This window comes from Chenopodium album, chromosome 18, assembly GCF_948465745.1.
Source record: "Chenopodium album chromosome 18, dcCheAlbu1.1, whole genome shotgun sequence".
Taxonomy (NCBI): domain Eukaryota; kingdom Viridiplantae; phylum Streptophyta; class Magnoliopsida; order Caryophyllales; family Amaranthaceae; genus Chenopodium; species Chenopodium album.
The window spans coordinates 26,656,140-26,675,114 of NC_137851.1; positions in this window are offsets into that span (position 1 = coordinate 26,656,140).

The window sequence follows — 18,975 nt, forward strand, 5'->3', positions numbered from 1 at the left end:
AAGTGCTTAGGTGCTCTTATCCATGGTGAACTCCCAAGGAAGATGGAGGACCCGGGGAATTTTTCAATCCCTTGTGAAATTAAGGAAATGGTTTTTGAAAATGCTTTGTGTGACCTTGGTGCTAGTGTTAGCATTATGCCTTTCTCGGTTTTCAAGCGGCTTGATCTTGGTGAGCTTCAACCATCCAAGATAACACTTCAATTGGCCGACCGTTCTATTAAGTTTCCTAAGGGAAGAATTGATGATGTCCCCTTAAGGATTGGAGAGTTTGTTTTTCCGGTGGATTTTGTTGTTCTAGAGATTGAGGAGGATGAACATATTCCAATCATCTTAGGGAGACCTTTCTTAGCTACCTCGGGAGCTTTAATAGATGTCAAAGGAGGTCAAATTACTTTGAGGTGTGGGAAATTAGAAGAGAGTTTTAAGTTAAAACCAATGCATGAGTCTTTATCTTGTGTCCAAGATATTGCATGTGCTAGTCTTTCTCGTTCCATTGATGGTATGTGCATGATTGATTCTTCTACTAACAATGTTTTTGAGATTGTTGATGATGTTTGTGCAAGTATTGATGATGTTAGTGAAGAAGAATTTGTGATTCAAAAGCCAAAGGATGAGAAAGACATTGGTTTTCCAAATTGGTTCAAGCTTAATTCTCATGAGGAAGAGAAAGCTTCCATGATTAAGGATGTTGAAGTCAAGCCGAAGAAAAAGGCCCGTGACTCAAAGAAGGCAAGAAAAAGGAAGAAGTTGAGAAGTGAAAAAGAAGAATTTGAAAAGAACTTTGTGAGAGTTTCATCAAGCAACAATGAGAAGTTGCCAAAGGTTGAAGAAGAATTTGCTCTATCAACCACCTTGAAGAAGGTGGTGTTCTTTGATCCTCCATGATTAGGAGGAAGGTTCGAGCTTAGGACCTTAAGCAAGCGCTTCTCGGGAGGCAACCCGGAGTTTCTAACCTTTCTCTTTGATTTTTGAATTTTCTCATTTTTGTTTCTTTTATTACTTTGTCTTTTATTTTACTTTTCCCTTTATTTGGATCTTTAGGGTGTCCGTTTGCGGGATTGGAATTCAACAAATATGCATGATGGATGGAAGGTGTTCGTGGCACAATTCATATTTTGTTCGATTCTAGTCGAAATTTGAGGTAAAAGGGTAAGAATTTTTAGAGAGGTGAGATAGGAAATTCATATTTTGAATAATGGAGGAAATTGATACTTAGTGAATTTATGTGGTGTGTACATGAATTTTCAACTTTGAGGACTTTGAAAATGATTTTAGCTACTGCCTATGTTGTTCCTCATCACCATCATAATTCATGTGCGCACCCAAATAGGCAGTAAGTATCAAAATTTTTGAGAAAAAAAGGAGGAAGGAGCACGCACAGGGATGTGCGGCCGCACACGAGGCATGTGCGGGCGCACAGCCTGCGTGTGCGGGCGCACATCAGCACTGTGCGGCCGCACAGATGCTGAACGTGCTATTATCTTCTTCTTCCTCCTTCTTTCCCTTCATTTCCTTCATTCCTCATCTCAAACCTCACGAACACCTCCTTCAAACCCTCCTCCTTGTGCGCATCTCCAACCCTCTCATTCATCATCTACAATCACTCAAATCCTCACCAAAATCACTCCATTCTCACTCAAAATCACTCACAATCTTTCTACACTACAAATTCCTCACAATTTGACCCAAATTTCACTCACTCTCTCTCCTACTCTTGGTGACCGAAAATTGGGGGTTTTGTGTGGAGTTCAAATTGCTTGCTCAAAATTGGTTTATCTTGCTTCTTTTATGGTATAATCACTAACCCTTGCTTTAATTTTGCCAATTATATCATAAATTTGCATGAATTACAAATTTGTATGAGCATGAATAGTGTAGTATTGATTTTGTGATTTTTGATGCTTGTACTTGATTTTGGTTGTGATTTGGTGATATTTGATGATTGATTTTGCATGACATTGTGTTGTTTGTTGATTTTGTAGCAATTTTCATCAATTTTGGTTGAATTCTTGTGAGTTGAAATTTTGGAAAGTTGGTAGTAAGTGGTGATTTCGGTATTGGCTTTGTGTTTGCTCTTGGATTGATTGAAAAGGAATTTTTCTTGGTTCATTGATATTGTTGATTGGTTTGGAATTGGTTTGATTGAAGGGAATTGTGAAATTGGAGTTTGGTGATTTTGGTAGTAAGTGGTGAATTTGGGTGTGGTGCTCTTGGTTCTTTGGTTTGCTACTTGATTGTTTGTTGGTGATCTTCTATACTTCTCACAATGTCTAAATACCTCAAGAAACTCACCAAAAAGCGAAAAACCGATGTTAGCATCGAGGAACCTCCCCGCCCAAGTACCTCCACTAGGCCTAGTACATCTTCTAGGCCTAGTACTTCCAACCCATCTTCCACTCAAACACGACCTCCTACCTCTCTTCCAAAGAAGAAAAATTTCACAGATAAACAAAAAGCCTTTTATCAAAATCTGAAAGATGAAAGAACCCTCAAACAAACCCGCCATTACTTTCAATCCGATATGCTGAAGTTGGGGATTGATAATGATGTGCGGTCATTACTTTTGAATTTGAGATTGGGGACTTTCATCACCGACGCCTACCGCACCTACAAGGAGCCTACCTTGGAATTCTTGGCTACCTTGGAGCTTGTACCCATTGGAGGGGTATATAGGGTGCGGTTCCAATTGTTCAACAACATATTTGACCAATCTTTAGAAGAGTTCAACGCCGCTTTGGATTTTGATCCCCATGGGGATATTATTAACGTTGAACACTTCATCTTCCCGGATTATGATCAAGATTCTTGGTGGGAAGACATCTCCGGTGGTAGTGAGTTCATCGCCAACAAGGCCAAGATCTCGGACGTATACCAACCTTGTCTTAGGGTTGTACACCGTCTATTGGGCTGTCTTGTTCCCCAAGCAAGAGATGGGGAAATTGAGTAAATTGGAGCTCAAAGTCCTTTGGCTATCTACTCGCCCGGAGTTTGTGGGCCGGTTGAACTTGGGCTACATCTTTGCCCAATATTGCTTGGACCTTCGCAAAAGGAGGGCGGGAGAGATCCCATGTGGGGGTATGGTAACTAGGCTTTTGACTCACCTTCGCCTCGATGATTATCTCTCATTTTGTAAGGAGATCGGGGATGCAGATTCCATCTACCTCGATATGCAACAATTGGGTCAAATCCAATTTATCTCCAAGGGTTTTAGTGAAGGGAGATATGAGTGGCTAAGGGGCAACGAGCATTGGTGCTTCTTGCCTAACCCTAGCTTGACTTCTTTGGCTAGGATTGCCAACAATGTATGGCATGTTCCCAGGTCCTTCCGGCATCCCAACTTTGATTCCGAGGAGGATGAAGAAGAAGAAGATGAGGAAGAACAACAAAATCAACAACAACAACAACATCCACAACAACAACATTTTTCTCCACAACAACAAGCTCCTCATGAGCAAGAACAAGAGCAAGGGCAACATGCTTTTGCCAATGAAGATTTGAAGGCTCTTAGTGAGCAAATGAGTGGATTAAAAGTCCACGTAGACGGCATGTATGATCAAGACTTTGGGGCCCTCTATGACCAAATAAGAGTTTCTTTTATTTCTTTTTCTCACTTGGTTCCTTGAAGAGCTTATGGATATGGAATGCTACGAGGTGGTTTCTTATTGCTTCGTTTATTTTTGCTATGCTTGGAATCCCGGTGAGACCTTTTTTTTTTTTTCTCTTTATTTTCCTTGGTTGCATAGAATAGGATTAGTTTAGGAGAAGTTGAATGGTTCGAGGATGGATGCTTGTTAACACGTAATGTGTTTGGGATCAGTGACTTTGTTGTCTATCGATCACTTGTTTGTCGATTGGGATTTTTATGTGTTTAACATGCTTTCTAGTCCTTTGCATGCTTTTCTCCTATGTTTTCCTTTCCTATGTCTCCATTTCTTTTCTTTTACTCTCTTTTATTTTACCTTTTTTTTTATCTTACTTTCTTTTATTTTTCTTCTTATTTTTGATGTGATTTTGAGGCATTGTTTTTCATTTCTTTTCTTTTGAGATGAACCTTGTACATTGGACTTGTCTTTTGCATGACTTTCTTCCTAGGTTGTAAAGGTATGCACGGTTTGAGATTATGTTCGGTTGACTCTAGGATAGTGTATGCTAGGGTAGTTGGTTTGAACTAGGAGGATCATGAAGCCGGATTCTACTTGTTTGTGGTATGTTGGAAGTTGCTTCTTATAGTTGATTTGACACCATTGGTGAGTTTTTGCCACAACCTTGTGAGGTTACTTGTTTTTCTAGCCTTCAACATTCCTTGTATGAGCGGCGTGGATCCTTGACTATGCAAACCTAATCTAATAAAGCTTGATGTATGATTCTCAAACACGAGACCGAACTATCTAGGAAGGACAAAGGCACATTTTTCGGGGTGGTATCTTTCATTTTTACTATATTTTGTTATTATCTTTTGTTTTGGGTTTACATTTGCCTTCTTGCAACCATTTGAGCCTTATCCTTTCTTTTCAAGCCACATCTTTAGTTATTTGACCTTTTGTTTCATTTTCTACCTTTCTTGATTTTTGTGAAGCAATATGATCATTTGCGATGAAGATTGTGGTGGTTAAGTTGGAATTTTGGTTTTTATGAAAGCAAGATTGTGTTATGATTTCTTTGTGAATAATGGCAAATGAGTATGAGTAAAAGCCGTCCTTTATAATAAAAGGCATGGACAAATAAGTGCAAAAGTTATAAAAGCCGTCCGAATTTAGCAAAAGGCAAGGACTTTGCAATTACAATATAAAAACACAAAAAAAAAAAAAAAAAAAAAAAAAAAATTGAACAGTAAGAATTCAAAAATATTTTGATGTATTCTTTTCTCTTTCTAAGCATTGAGGACAATGCTCCATTTTAGCTTGGGGGAGAAGCGTGTACGCTTTTTGTATATATTTTTGTGAGTATAGCTTCAAGTAAGCTTGGGGGTGTTGTTTTTGTTTGGTAATTTCTTGATTGTGGTGTTAAGGATTGATCACCCTTTTGCTTCACTTTTAGGAAAATCACCAAATTTTAAAATTTTTTCCTACCTTCACCCTTTATGCCTTACGTTACAACCTTGGGGAAAGACCTTTCGACCTAGATAGTTTAGTCACTACTCGGGGGAGGGCATCATGGGTCATTGCCTAAGGAAAGGGGATGCATAGTCAAGATTGTCGAGTAGCCTTAAAATATTTCTTTTCCGGTTCCTTCGAGGAATCATTGGGACACTCACCAAGGTGAGATTTGAGACTAGTGGGAAGAACGCGGTAAGATTGTTTGGGATGAAAGTGAATTGTGATAACTAGTTCCTATGCCTAGCATACCCTATGTTTCAATCAACCTTGGATATCTTGAAACATGCATACCTTAACTACTTGAGAAAGATTGTCATTCACATGCTTTATAGTCTTTATGTTGATTCATTTCGCAAAGATTCGTTTCTATTTCATTTTCTTTCTTTTAATACTATGGTTTGCCTCATTGATGTTTGGTGGAGAGTTATGGGTCAAACTCTTAGGATACCCTTACGAGACCTCACTCGTCCTCATAGGAGACTTTGGGGTTTAAAGGGCTTGTTGTAGCTAAAAACAACCGTGATTCCTACGACAATGAGTTTTAGTGTATATTCTTATCTTGAGTCTTTCTTTTTCGTTTTTAATAAAATTTTCATCCTCTCTTTTTCTTGCTTTGTTTTGCTCGAGGACGAGCAAAAGTTTAGCTTGGGGGAATTTGATGTGTGACATTTTTGGCACTCATTTGGTTCCTTTTTGGATGATTTTTATTTCATTTTATCTCTCTTTTCTTTAGTTTTCCTTAGTTTTATTCTTGTTTTCTTCATTTTATGCTTTTTGTAGTTAGTTTCTCTTTTTCATGTCTTTTTCTAGTTTACTTGTTATTTTTCTCTTTTACTTGTTTTTTTTTATCTTTTGCTTGTAGGTGGTAATTGATTGTCCAAGAATTCCCGGGCTTCCTTTCTATAGTTTTCCATTGATTTTCATACCTAAAGCTTGTGCAAGAAGTTTCAAGTTAATGAGAGGTTCAAGGAGCATGCTTCAAAGTCTTGTTTATGCCTTCCTCATGGCTCATTTCCTTCAAGAAATTCAAGGAAGTTGCTGCCTACCTTGTCCTCCATCATCATCATCTAGGATGCGTGCACCTCGTGAGCAAGGGCAAGGAAGAAAGGAGGAAGCTGCAGCTATGTGCGGGCGCACTCAAGGAGTGTGCGGCCGCACATCTGTCGTGTGCGGCCGCACATCAGGTTTGTGCGGGCGCACATTCCTGGGTACACTCCTTCGAGCGCCCGCACTTACGAGGGTCTATTTTTGGGCGTCATTGCCGACCTCTCCTTTGTATATATAGTTATTTCTACCTATTTTTGGAAGAAGAAGTTTTAGTTAAGATGGAATTTAATAGTTAGTTTTTGGGGAGAATTTTAGAGAGAGAAACTCAAGAACTAGAGAGAGAAGCTCATGATTTTTGGTGATTGCTCAAGGATTCCTCATTGTATTTGATCTTTGGATTAAAGTTTTGTAAGGATCTTCTTCTTGATTTCAATACAAGTTTGATTTTAGTTGATTTCATTAGTTTTTCATATTGTTGATGATTGATTTGGATTTTGATTGAATTTTGATTGATTTTGATTGATTGTTGGTTTAATCTTTGAATTCAAGTATGTTGATGATGGAATTGATGATTGTTGTAGTTTTGATCTCCATTTCTATGGCTAGTGAGTAGTTTCCTAGCTAGGGAGATGGTGAAGCATGTATGAGTGATGGAATAGTGTAATTTGGGGATAATTGATGGAGTTGATGATATGATTAAACTTGGTTGATTTTTCATGTGCATGTGTGTGATTAATTGAGGTTTGGCCATCTTTGATTAATACACTAGATTGCATTGTAAGCTTGCTATGATACGGACCATTGATTAGTAGAGTTGCAATTTCACGATTGAGGTGCTTTGTGACGTTCCCTAGGTAGTGTTTAGCGTAGTTGACGCTAGTTAGACCTCTAGGTGAACCACCTTAGTATGCTCTTTTGGATACATGATGATTTTCCTTCATATCGCTTGACTTAGTCGGTTTGACCTCCCAAATTACCGTTTCCATTATGATTGCATGTGGATCCATTGCCCTAGTGTCTTAGATTGATTTAATACAAGTTTGCATACCTAGTTAGCCTTAGTTCTACCTCAAACCCCTTCTTGATTCCGAAATAGCTTGATCTAGACTTCGTGCACTTGATATCCATTCCCTTGGGTTCGACCTTGACTTGCCACTACGCTAAATAGGGGTTAGTTAAGCTACAAATTTTGTTTGATAGGGTGGGGTGGTAGACCAACGACCTACCGTTCTCCGTCCCATCAATTCCATGTGTTCCACCAAACACCCATTGGAATCAAATACGAAATACAACATAGAAGTATTTTGAAAACATTTGGTAGAGCTATAAAAGTAGTATTTAGGGATGGCAGTGGGTTAGGTCAAATGGGAGACCCGTCGCAATAGGGCGGGTTGTAGGAGTTTATAGGTACTATATGGGAAAGAACATGAATCATATTCATCAGCACCCATCCCAAGATCGAATGCATAACACACAAGACACGTAATCATACCTTTGAAGTGTGAATTTCACGAAGCTATTTAATTAGCAAATTAGGGAGAGAATAGAGCCCCAAGCGTTGCTCCTCTACTTAGTCAACAAGATTCGAACGAGCCGTCCAACAATACTAGATTGCGCGAGTGAAGGGGAAAACCACGATCACCACCTTTAATGGACAAAACCGACCACCAAGAACCACCACCACGACGAACCACCAACACTAGCGTCGGGGAGGAGAGAGTGTCGGAAGAGAGAGAGAGAGTATGTGAGGGGTTTGGTCTCGTGTTTGCTAATTAGGGTTTGATCAAACTGATCATTTAATTGTTATGTTCAAACCCTGGGCACCTAGTCTATATATAATCCCTATTATAATTAGACTAGGTTACGAAGCCCAAACTCCCCATACTATTCCGTATGGCCGGCCTAGGGGATGAGGCCCATCATGGGCCTCGTCCACAAGTGCTCGATCTAGGCCTTTTGTGTGACCTTATAAGATCTGTCCAATTGGGCTTTGGCCTATTTTACTATCCCAAAGATCGTTAGTACCTCTAGTTATGATATAACGACGACCTAAATGAACGAACTTAATTATCTCCATAATTTGATCCATTTATATATCTAGTAATTGCACATGACGAAGACATAAATCTTTCACGGGTAAAGAGGGAGGTTTGGCAGGTGATGACACGGGGTTAGGTATAAAAATTATATCCGCCACGGGTGGTGGGGCGGGTATGGACGTTATACTAGACTCGCTCCAAACCCGCCCCGCGTTGACCTGCCCCATACCCGCCTAATACCCGACCCAAGAAGAATCTAGAGTATATTAATTATGAAAGGCCCAACACCCAAATGCTCAAATATCCAAATCATTAACCTAAATTTTCATTTCCTCAACAGCTGTAATCTTTATTCTCTTTCTATTCTCAAAATCGCAATCTTTATTGTAGGATCGTGCGATCCTACGATACCATTTTAGCCAAACGATTCGGATCGGATGCAGAATCGCAGAGTAAGCAGGATGGATCGAACAAGATCGCACAAGATCGGGTAGGATCGGTTAGGATCGTACAGGATCGGGGGGACGATTCTATTTTTCCATTAATTTATTATTGGATTGTACAAGATCAGTCAGGATCGGACAAAATCGCGAAGGATCCAACAGAATTGAGTAGGATCGGTCAGGATCGTACGATCTTACTTTTTACTTATTAAAATGAGCCTAAAGCAATTAAAATTTTTTCTAAGCTAAGAAAATTACTATCCAACTACTAAAACTATATTTTTTACCATATTTATGGCTTAGAAATGTTATGTAATTATGTAGCAACCTTTTTATTACTCTTTTTATCTATTTTGTAGAATCTTACGATTCTACAATTCGATTTTACCGATTCAATCCTACTCCTCTCACCGATCCAAAGTAGGATGCTGATCCTGATAACCTAAGTCACAACTCACTACCTAACACATTCATCTTCTTCCTCGCAAGTCGCGACCTTGCCTCAATCACATTGCTGTTCAGTTCATCTTGACATCTTCTTCCTCAAGGTATTTATCTTTTTATTGTCGTAGTTATTTTTATTTTGTGATGAACTTTGAATTCTAATTTATTATGGAAAAAATTTATCTTAACCTATTAGGGAATCAACTCTTTGTAATTTTAATTGTCGGTTTTATTTTGATGTTGCATTTTTTTTTTTAATTTAAGAAGCTAAGATCTGATGATTAGTATGATTATATTAGACAAATTATACTACCCACTAAAACACTATTAAGATTTTATTCCATATGTATTAGTAGTCAAGTTGTCCATTGATTAATAAAATTGGCACTAAACTTTTCTCAAAAAAAAAAAAAAAAAAATTAGGAAGTATGAATTTGAGAAATGCTGAAATAAATTTACCAATTAGAATGAGGAACTTTAATTAAGAATCTAAAAATCAATTTATACAAAGTTAGTAAACACAGTAGATTTTTAGCTCGTGAAAAATTAGTAGGTTAGTGATTCAAAGATTATTTCCTTTAACTTTTTTTATTTTTATATTGTTATAATGTATTCAAGTGATTATTTGGTGGAATAAATAATAATGAAAGCATGAATATCACTAAGTCAGACATTGTTTGGTAGTGCTTATGGGTAGTTTTTTTTTTTTTTTTTTTTTTTTTTTTTTTTTTTTTTTTTGGCAAGAGCAAATTTAACTATTACAAACTATGAAACACTTAAATGATCCAAACTAACTCTTACAAACCAACATAAACAAAAGCAAAAACTTAGAAACTTTTTTATCGACAAGTCTCGATTACTTGTTACCAAATCTGCTTGCCTTGGATCATACTTTCTAATCGACACCACATTTGAGATAAGGACGGAGTAAACACTGTTGTTGAAGAGAAAAACCCATAGAGGCAAAAGGGTTGGTAAAAAGAGAGTGTCATGGCCACACCGGGTAAAACGAATCGCAACTTGTGACCCAATATCGTAAACAAGTACTCATAGACTCTCCTCAAGAAGAGTAACTACAGATGACATGCTATGAACCCCAATACTTTGCATTTTGGGAGCCTCCTTCAGGGCAACAATTTGAAAAACCATTGCTAAAATATTAAGAAAATCAGACATAGTCAATTCTCTAAAGATCTTCCCACATTTGAAATCGGTATAGAACACTAACAAGGACCAAAGAATACCAACCAACTCTTTACCGAACACCACAACCAACAAATTAGAAACAAACAGGGCACTATAGTAGTACCTTGTAACCCCTATGGAAGAAACCAACACAAACTAACGCTCCCACAACAGCACTCCTTTATCCTTTAAAAATTTAACTACCAAAAGAGATTTCCACTCAAGGCATAGCCACCCTACCAAAGTGTAAGAAATACACCATAGGACTATACTAACAAACCAACAAGACAACAACCATACATATAAAAAACTTAAGTAAAAACAACTAAAAAAGTTAAGTAACATACACAAACCAAGAGACCCCTAATAGCAAAAGGGGCTGAAAACAAGATTAAAATAAGAAAATAAAGGTAAATAAACAAACCATATGTAAAGCCAAATGACTGGTACCCATAACATGGAACACAAAGGCAGAGAACCTTAAAACCCCAACCCTAACTTCACCGTTTCCGTCACGAATCACTCTTGACGGCGACGTTAGGCGTAGACTTACCAACGCAAGGAACCACAAAACCCTAACCCTAACTTTACTGTTTCCGTCATGTTCAAAACACCAATGACCGTTGATGGCGGCGTTAGGACTAGCCCTTAGTCCTTGTTTCGCCGGCGAAGTTCTTCAACACGAAAGTTTACACTTTGGCTCCCCAAAGAACCTTAAAAACACTAAACTCCCTCCTTAAATTGCTACACCGAACAAGAAGACGATGCCGCAAAGACTTAACACATTAGAAGAAAGGAAAAGGGGTACAAAGAAAAAGAGGAGACTCGCCGGAGTACGGCCGCGACACTAGAACTCCGGCGAGTTTCCAGGGTTTTTAAGGGGGGTCGAAGAAGGGAAGAGTTTCTAGGCTTATAGGTAGTGGTTACAGTAGATAGTTGCACATAATTAGTCTAAGTTAAGTATTATTTATTTTACTCATATATATATATATATTCCATTTTTTAAAGGAGTAATGATATCAAACGGTGGAGATGGTACTCCCAGTATCTCTAAGCCATCAACATCCTCAAGTTGTACTCCGATTGAAGTAGATGATGATGATGTCGAAGAAAGTCCAAATGTTGCGAAAAAGTTATTCGTACATTTAATGTATGTAGGATCCACATACATTATTGCATGGCAGCCTTTCATTGGTTGTTTTGATGAGACCCAAAATCGACTAGTTTTAAAATTTCATTCAAATTGGAATGAAATTTTAGATTAACCTAAGGTTTGAATTTCAAATTAGTTGTTGTAGACATCTACTTTTGGCCTCTTGTCCCGACCGAAAGTACTATGACGATAAAGAAAAACCATGTTTGTGTTTGATCAATGTGAAGGATACTTATGGACTATTAATTAAGTCATGGAAATACAAAATAACTAGCTTGACACAAAACGAAATGAACCAAAGTCAAATTAAACTAAGCCCGATCAAAAGTTAGGCCTAAACCCGAGGTTAAAACCTAATTTTGACTGACTTAGAGGTGCCTAGATTAAAGTCTAAAGCTATCGCGGGAAAAGTCGCACGCATCTCAAAGATTCGCGCAGGTCTGGCGCGCGCAACTCAAATGGTTATGCGTGGCACCTAGCGCAACCTCTAGTGATACGCTCGTTGGGGGTTCGGAATTTCTCAAAGATACTGAATCGAATCTTACCGTAAATCCACGCGCAAGAACAACAGTTGCGCTGCCTTCAACATCGCATCTAAATCATTTGCGAATAGTAGGCGCGCGCGACCTTCTAAGATGCGCACGCAACCTGCTGCGGCGGAATGCTCAAAACCCTAAACGCACCCATTCCCTATAAATAGAGGCTTAATAGAAGCTTAAATACACATAAATTAACCTAAAAAGCTGGCAGGAACTTTATGAACTTGTGTACTACTCACCCTCTTGTCCTAAACACTCAACCCTCTTATTACTTGTCCTTATGGTGGAGGTTCCAAAACAAGAAGGAGTCCATAAGTGTTCTAAACGAAGATCTAGCAAAGAAAAGTGGTTAGTTTCCCGAGTACTTAGATAAATCACCTTTTCTTTACTGTTTAAATAACTTCAATTAGTGTTGTTTGATCACTTTAAATAAAATTTTAATTAATTGATTTCACATAGTATCTTGTGTTAACTAAAGACTAGAATTGGAATAATTAATTGTTGTTTTATCACCTAAGTCAAGGAAAATCTTGTTTATTTATCATTCTTTTCACGAATTTGAATTAAATAAAGAATAACAACTTTTGCAATGTAATTCCTACGTGATTAATACGTGTAAATAAAATCAACTAACATAGTTTTAGGTATCACATTGCAATATTATTGTTTGTTAATGAAATTGTGGAAAAAGAATAGCTAGTAGAGGCCGCACTAAGGCTAGAATAGCGATTCCCCCCTAAAGGGAACGTTATTTTAGTACCCTCGCTCCCGAACTCATTTTTGGTGCAAGTAGACGAATTTGGGCATGGGTAAACTTATGATTCATGCTAAATATCCCTTGAACTCTACTTGGGAGAAAGGCATGAACGAGGTTCATTGGAGACTCCTTACTAGTTTCTTTTAAAAAAACGTAATGATAGGATCAACTCTAATTCAAGGTCCCCCAAATAGTCAAGAATTCAAATCCTAGTACAACCTCAAAACTGTAAAGTCCTATGCTTTTAAAGGGCCATGTGCATAAAGGAGAAGGATCCCCTAAGATAGGCACACTCTCCTTATAGTGGTGACTTCGCTAGGGACTTAGAGGTTACAAGATTAGTTCTAAATAAGGTCCAAGTTTTCCATCACTAGGTTACCTATGGGTTGTAACGAGAATTAACTTGGATAATCTCTAGTTAGAGAGCGAGACTTGAACGCATAATATCTTCCTCTCTTCCACAAAAGTAAAAACCAAACAAGCAACATTGGATCATGCATAATCATATCACACTATAACCATTGGGGATTGGCTCATTGACTAGGGGTTTCCAACACTAGGCTTTTATCCCGAAATCATTAACAATCATCCCACCCATATCGCCTACAAAATGTAGGGAGGACTATGTCATGGGTCAACACGTTGAGTGATTGATTTGTGCATCGTTTCTTTAGATATGGTACCTTTGGACACCCAAGCTTCGACTTTAAAAAGGCATTATGTGATTAAATGCCTTTATTGTATGCTTACATGATTATAAGACTATTGTAATACCCCGTATTTTTATACGTATTTTCCTAATTAATTAATTAATTATTATTTTCTAAAAAGGGTATTTTAGTAATTTAACTTACTATTTAAATCTTGGAGCCAAAACGATATTTGAATTTTGGCGCCAAAAGTATTTTAAAAACAAATTATTATTTTGGATAAGATTTATTATCCATTTATCCTATTTTAAAAACCGGATTATTTATATATTTTGGATATTTTAATTAAGGCAAAAGCTATATTTTATTATTATTTTAATAAGTCCGAAAATCCCATTTATTTGGCTAGTAAATTTCGGATTTTCCTAAGAGAAAATCTTATTTTATTAGTTAAATTATTTGGTGAATATTTGGTATTTTATTATTTAATTATTTATTACAATAAATATTATTTACACAATTATTTTAATTCCTTAAAACAAGCAAAATAATTTCCTAAAGTACTAAATAGGAGGGCCGAAAATATGAGCTTAGGAAAGCTCAAAAATTTCGGCCATCCCATGTAGATTTTGGGAAAAATATTCTAGTAATTTGTATTTTTTAATTATCTCCTTAAAATCTCCTATTTTCCTTAATTCTAATTCTCCATCTTTTCAATATCCAATCATTATATTTCCTTTCCATTCATTCTTCTTAATTATTCCCCAAGTAATTCCAATTTCCTTAATATTTTTCATGACAATCATATCTTCCATATTCAATTATACACAATCTCTTCAATATTAAAACTTTCCTTAAATCTTTACTCACTTCTCCAAGTAATCCCTTAAACTCTACTTGCCATAATTCTTCCCAAATCCTCTTACCATAATTCTTGCATGAGCCAGCCTATAAATACCCCTCCATACCTCTCACATTCTTCACACCAATTCTCTTCTTTTCTTCTCTTCTTTTTACACAAATTATCCCGTTTATCTTTGAAGCCAATTTTCGGGCACTTCTGGTCAGTTATTGGGGTATTGCTGTTTCACCGAAGATTGTTCCTCTCAAAAACTCCTTGAGGTTAGGCTCATGAATCACCCAATTTGGAGTTATATCGAAGGAGTTATAGCCTCTGCAATTTCTGCCTATTCTTTCCAACGAAAATCCAATTCTTCTCTTTTCCTTGGTTTCTTATCTTTTCTTCTTCTCTTCTCTTATTCAATTATTATTATTATGGGGGATTTATAAAAATTATTATGAGTAGTTTTAATTATATAAAATTAGATTTTTAATGATGTTTATGAAAATTAATTTAAAAGGTTCATGTACATATAGTTGGGGGTTTTTAATTTTAATTGTTGTGATTATTTGTTAACCTTACATTGATTAAGGTTATATTTATTTGTAGGGTGTGTTCGATCAAGATTATTAAGAGTTCTTTTGAGGTGTTTTTGGCTAAGCAAGGATCAAGGTACGTTAGGTGGTTAGATACCTTGAAAAAAAAAGATTGATTTGAATGAGCATGTTCGAATGATTTTATGGTGATTGAATTAAATTGACTTGAATTATGGTTTATGAAATAAAAGTATGTTTAAAGGATTGGTTTAAATAATTAAATTGGAGTATTGATTTTTATAACATGTTTTGATTAATTAATTTATTATTCATGTTTAAAAAGGATTGGTTTTGAAAGCTTGTTGGATTTATAAAAAAAAGGGTGTTTGTATTATTATTATTAAAGGTTGGAATTATTGGATTTAAAGAGGATTTGTTTAATCATTGAATTAAATTTATTATTTATGATTTATAAACATGTTAGTAATCCCACTATGCGCATTTGGTATATTGATAAGGCCTTGGACTTTGTATGACCGGGTCTTTCCTCAAGAATAGCCTTGTAACATAAGGAGACTAGCTTGGGGGGTGTGCACACTTGGGAGAGGAATTGGTTAAATTGGTTTAATTGGTTTTAAAATAATTGGAATTGGTTTATTGATTATTGGGATTTGAATATTGAGAATTTGTTTTGAATCATGAGTGTGGAATTATTGGAATAATTATTAGAATTGATTTCAAAAGCATGTTTGCAAATAAATTGAATTTAATTATCTTGCACTTACCGTACTTAGCATATTTGCTAACCCTTACTTCTTATTTGTTTTGGTTCGCCCTATTTACCGTAATGGTAAGCAGTGTTATTTCAGGTGGAGTGAATAAATTGATGCATTGGAGTCCCGGGATTTGGTTTCACTAAGTTAGGAATCGTGGTCTTTGTATCTATTTTTGAGTACTCATAACATTGGTTTCTATTCATAGTTATTATTAATAAATGAGAGTTTTGAAGTTTCCGCTGCAAAGTATGGTTTTGTTAGTAAGTTGAGTAGCCTTGCGTAATCACGCGGCGGTAATACGCCTAAGTCTATCTCTACGGTATAATTATACGTATTATACTAGTGTTTCCGTAGAGGGTGATTTGGGGGTGTTACAAAGTGGTATCAGTTTTCAAGGTCCTAAAAAGATTAAAATTGGAATAGTAATTAAAATTGTGGGTAGACTTAAGAGGGCATATAGGATAGATAGAGTTTCGCATTTGTGTATAATTCAAAAGCCTTATTTTACTTAAAAACTATTTTCCTATTTGTTGAAAGATGAATGAGAAAAGGATGCTCGAGTTCTCTACGGAGGCCTATAATGGGTACGACTCTTTGTCTAGGAAAGGCTCTCCTCAACGTCGTAGGTAACTTTCCTGGGAGACGCGTGCTCGACCGTCCTATAATCATGATTCAAGTACATATTTATTATTTTTGAAAATAAAAAGAATTGAAATTATTTGAAACTTGAGTATGTGATTATGTGTGCATTAAAGTTGGTGTTAAAACACCTGAAAGTGAGTACAGGGGGTTTCGAAATTTTGGAGTATTACCCATGGTTGGGTGATTTTGAGTTATACTTGGATTATTGAGTTATGAATTGCTTATTGCAAATGGATTTTGAATTGGATTGTTTGTGTGATTTGGCATTTAATTAGTTGTTTTGCATGTGTGTGTGAAACAGATGGAAAAGATTGATCAAATGAGACATTAATATTTTGACATTCATTATTTGAAAGATAGTGGAGTCTCAGTTAGTGAATTCATGATTGGAATTTCTACTTTGGCCTTGACCCTTTGTGAGAAGTATGGTGAGGAAGCCTTGACCCAACAACCTTGGATGGTCCTTTTGGCTTTGTCCCATTTATCTAGGATTAAGAAACACCAACCTCTCTTTGACAAATATGGGGATGTGATCAAGGAAGATGGAACAATGTGGAATGAGAAGCATCATCATGAAGGGAAATGGTTAGCAACCATGTATAGCCTTAAGAGGGACTTGCACTATGTGGAGCGCAAGTATGAACCTAGGAGGAAAGTTGTGAAAATTCCCACGATCCCAAAAGATCGAACCTTTGGACCTAATGACCAAATGTACTTCTTAAATGCCCAAGTACCTTTTTCATACCCAAAGAAGAGACATGAGTATGTGGAATCTAGTGATGAGTCCATACCACCTCTTGGTAGGAGCAAGCATTACCATTCTCTTAGCCAAACTCCAAGCTATGAATCTTCAGAACAACTTAGCCCAAAAGTCCATTTCCATGTTGCAAAAAGGCCCAGAACTCGTTCTCAAACTGCAAAAGAAAGAGCCCAAAACCCTAAAGCTTCTTCAAGCCAACCTCGTGGGGATGTAAGCCCAACAAAGCCCAAGTTACACTCCTGGCCCGGACAGAAATATAAGTAAATCTGGGTTAAGCTCATCAGGCCTTATTCCAAGCTATAGTGGTTATAACCCAACTCTCATGGCCGAACCAAGTAATAGAAGTGAGGATCCGGATTATGATCCTAGTGAAGATGGTTATGCTCATAGTGTTATTTGATTGATTGATTTTGAACTATGGTTTTGTTTGGTGTCTCAATAATTGTCCTAAATGACGAAGTTGTATTTTCATTAATTATTAATGAAATAAAATGAATTATTTGAAATTTCTCTATGTTGTTAAATGAATTAAATGCTTATATGATAAAACTTGTTTTAATTTTCAAAGTTTGATAATTAAACCCAGGAAGTATGTCTCCAAGAATAAGGGATCAATTAAGGAGTAAGCGCATTGGTTCCAAAGTTGGGAAGGTCCTTAAGAAGTTAGCCCATATTACTGAGAACATCACGAAAGTGGTGAAAAGGGAACACCGAAATCCCGAGCTTGATTCCTATAGTGAAGTCTTTAAGAGGGTAGCTGTAGCTAAGCCGCCTGTTTACTTGGGAAAGGAGGACCCTGCCAGTCTTGAAAACTGGATTAGGGAGTTTGACAAGTTGTTTGATGCTATCAATTTCCCAAGTGAGATGAGGGTGAACAATGGGGTTTACTACTTGAGGGAGGAAGTTGATTTATGGTGGGCCCAAAGAAAAGATGAGTTGTTGAAGAAACCAAACTTTGGGTGGGATGAGTTTAAGGAAGCCTTGAGAGAAAAGTTTTACCCTTCCTACCTGAGGAAGCAAAAGTGCATGGAGTTTACCAACCTAAGGATGGGGAACATGTCAATCAGTGAATATTACAACAAGTTCATTGAGTTGATGAGGTTTTCCCCGGAAGTAGTCCCTACTGAAACCATCAAAGCTCAGAGATTTGAGCAAGGCTTAACCTTGACCCTCCAAGGGAAGCTAGGGGGAGTGACCTTTGAGACTTTGGATGAAGTTTATGGCCGTGCAGCCCATCTGTACGGAATTAAGGGGAGAGAGATGAAGTAGGTTGGAGAGAAAAGGAAGAACCCGGACTCTTTTCACGGGGGTGAAAAGAGGCACAAGCCCAATGGGAATTACCAAGGGGAATTCTGGTGATAGGAGGGACAACAAGGGAAACTTTGGGAAGGGGAATGTAGGCCAGTCGTCCAACCATAAGGGGAATGGGAACCAAAGGGGTGAGAAACCCAAGAGAAGGTATTTCTGCAAGCGGTGTGAGAAAGACCACCCAGGGAAGGACTGTGAGGGAAACCCGGTAACTTGTCGTTACTGTCAGAAGTTGGGACACCGTGAGTACGAGTGTTTCAAGAAGGAAGCTGATGTTAAGTCTGGGAAGGTGAAAGAGTCTAGTGCACCTAGCAAACCACCTCAATCTAGTGGACCTACAACCAAGGCTGGAACTAGTAGCGGTGCGGGAAGTGCCCCAAAAGGTCGTGTGTTCGTGATGAATAGCCGTCAAGCTGAGTCTGCTAATGATGTGGTAATTGGTGTTTTCTTTATAAGTTCATCTCCTGTGAGAGTCTTGTTTTATTCAGGGGCGTCGCATTCTTTTATTTCTAAGAAATTAGTTGGGAGTCTCGGTTTAGAGAGTCCTGGGTCAGTTTCTCTAGATGTGTCTATCCCGTCCGGGGAAGTGAGGAGTTGTTCAAGATTGTTTTTGAGAGTGCCTATTTCCATTTATGGGGTAGAATTTCTGGCAGATTTGATCGAGTTCGATTTGAATGACTTCGATGTAATTCTAGGTATGGATTGGTTGGGAAAGTATGAGGCAAGGATCGATTGTGCAGCTGAAAAGGTCACCTTAAC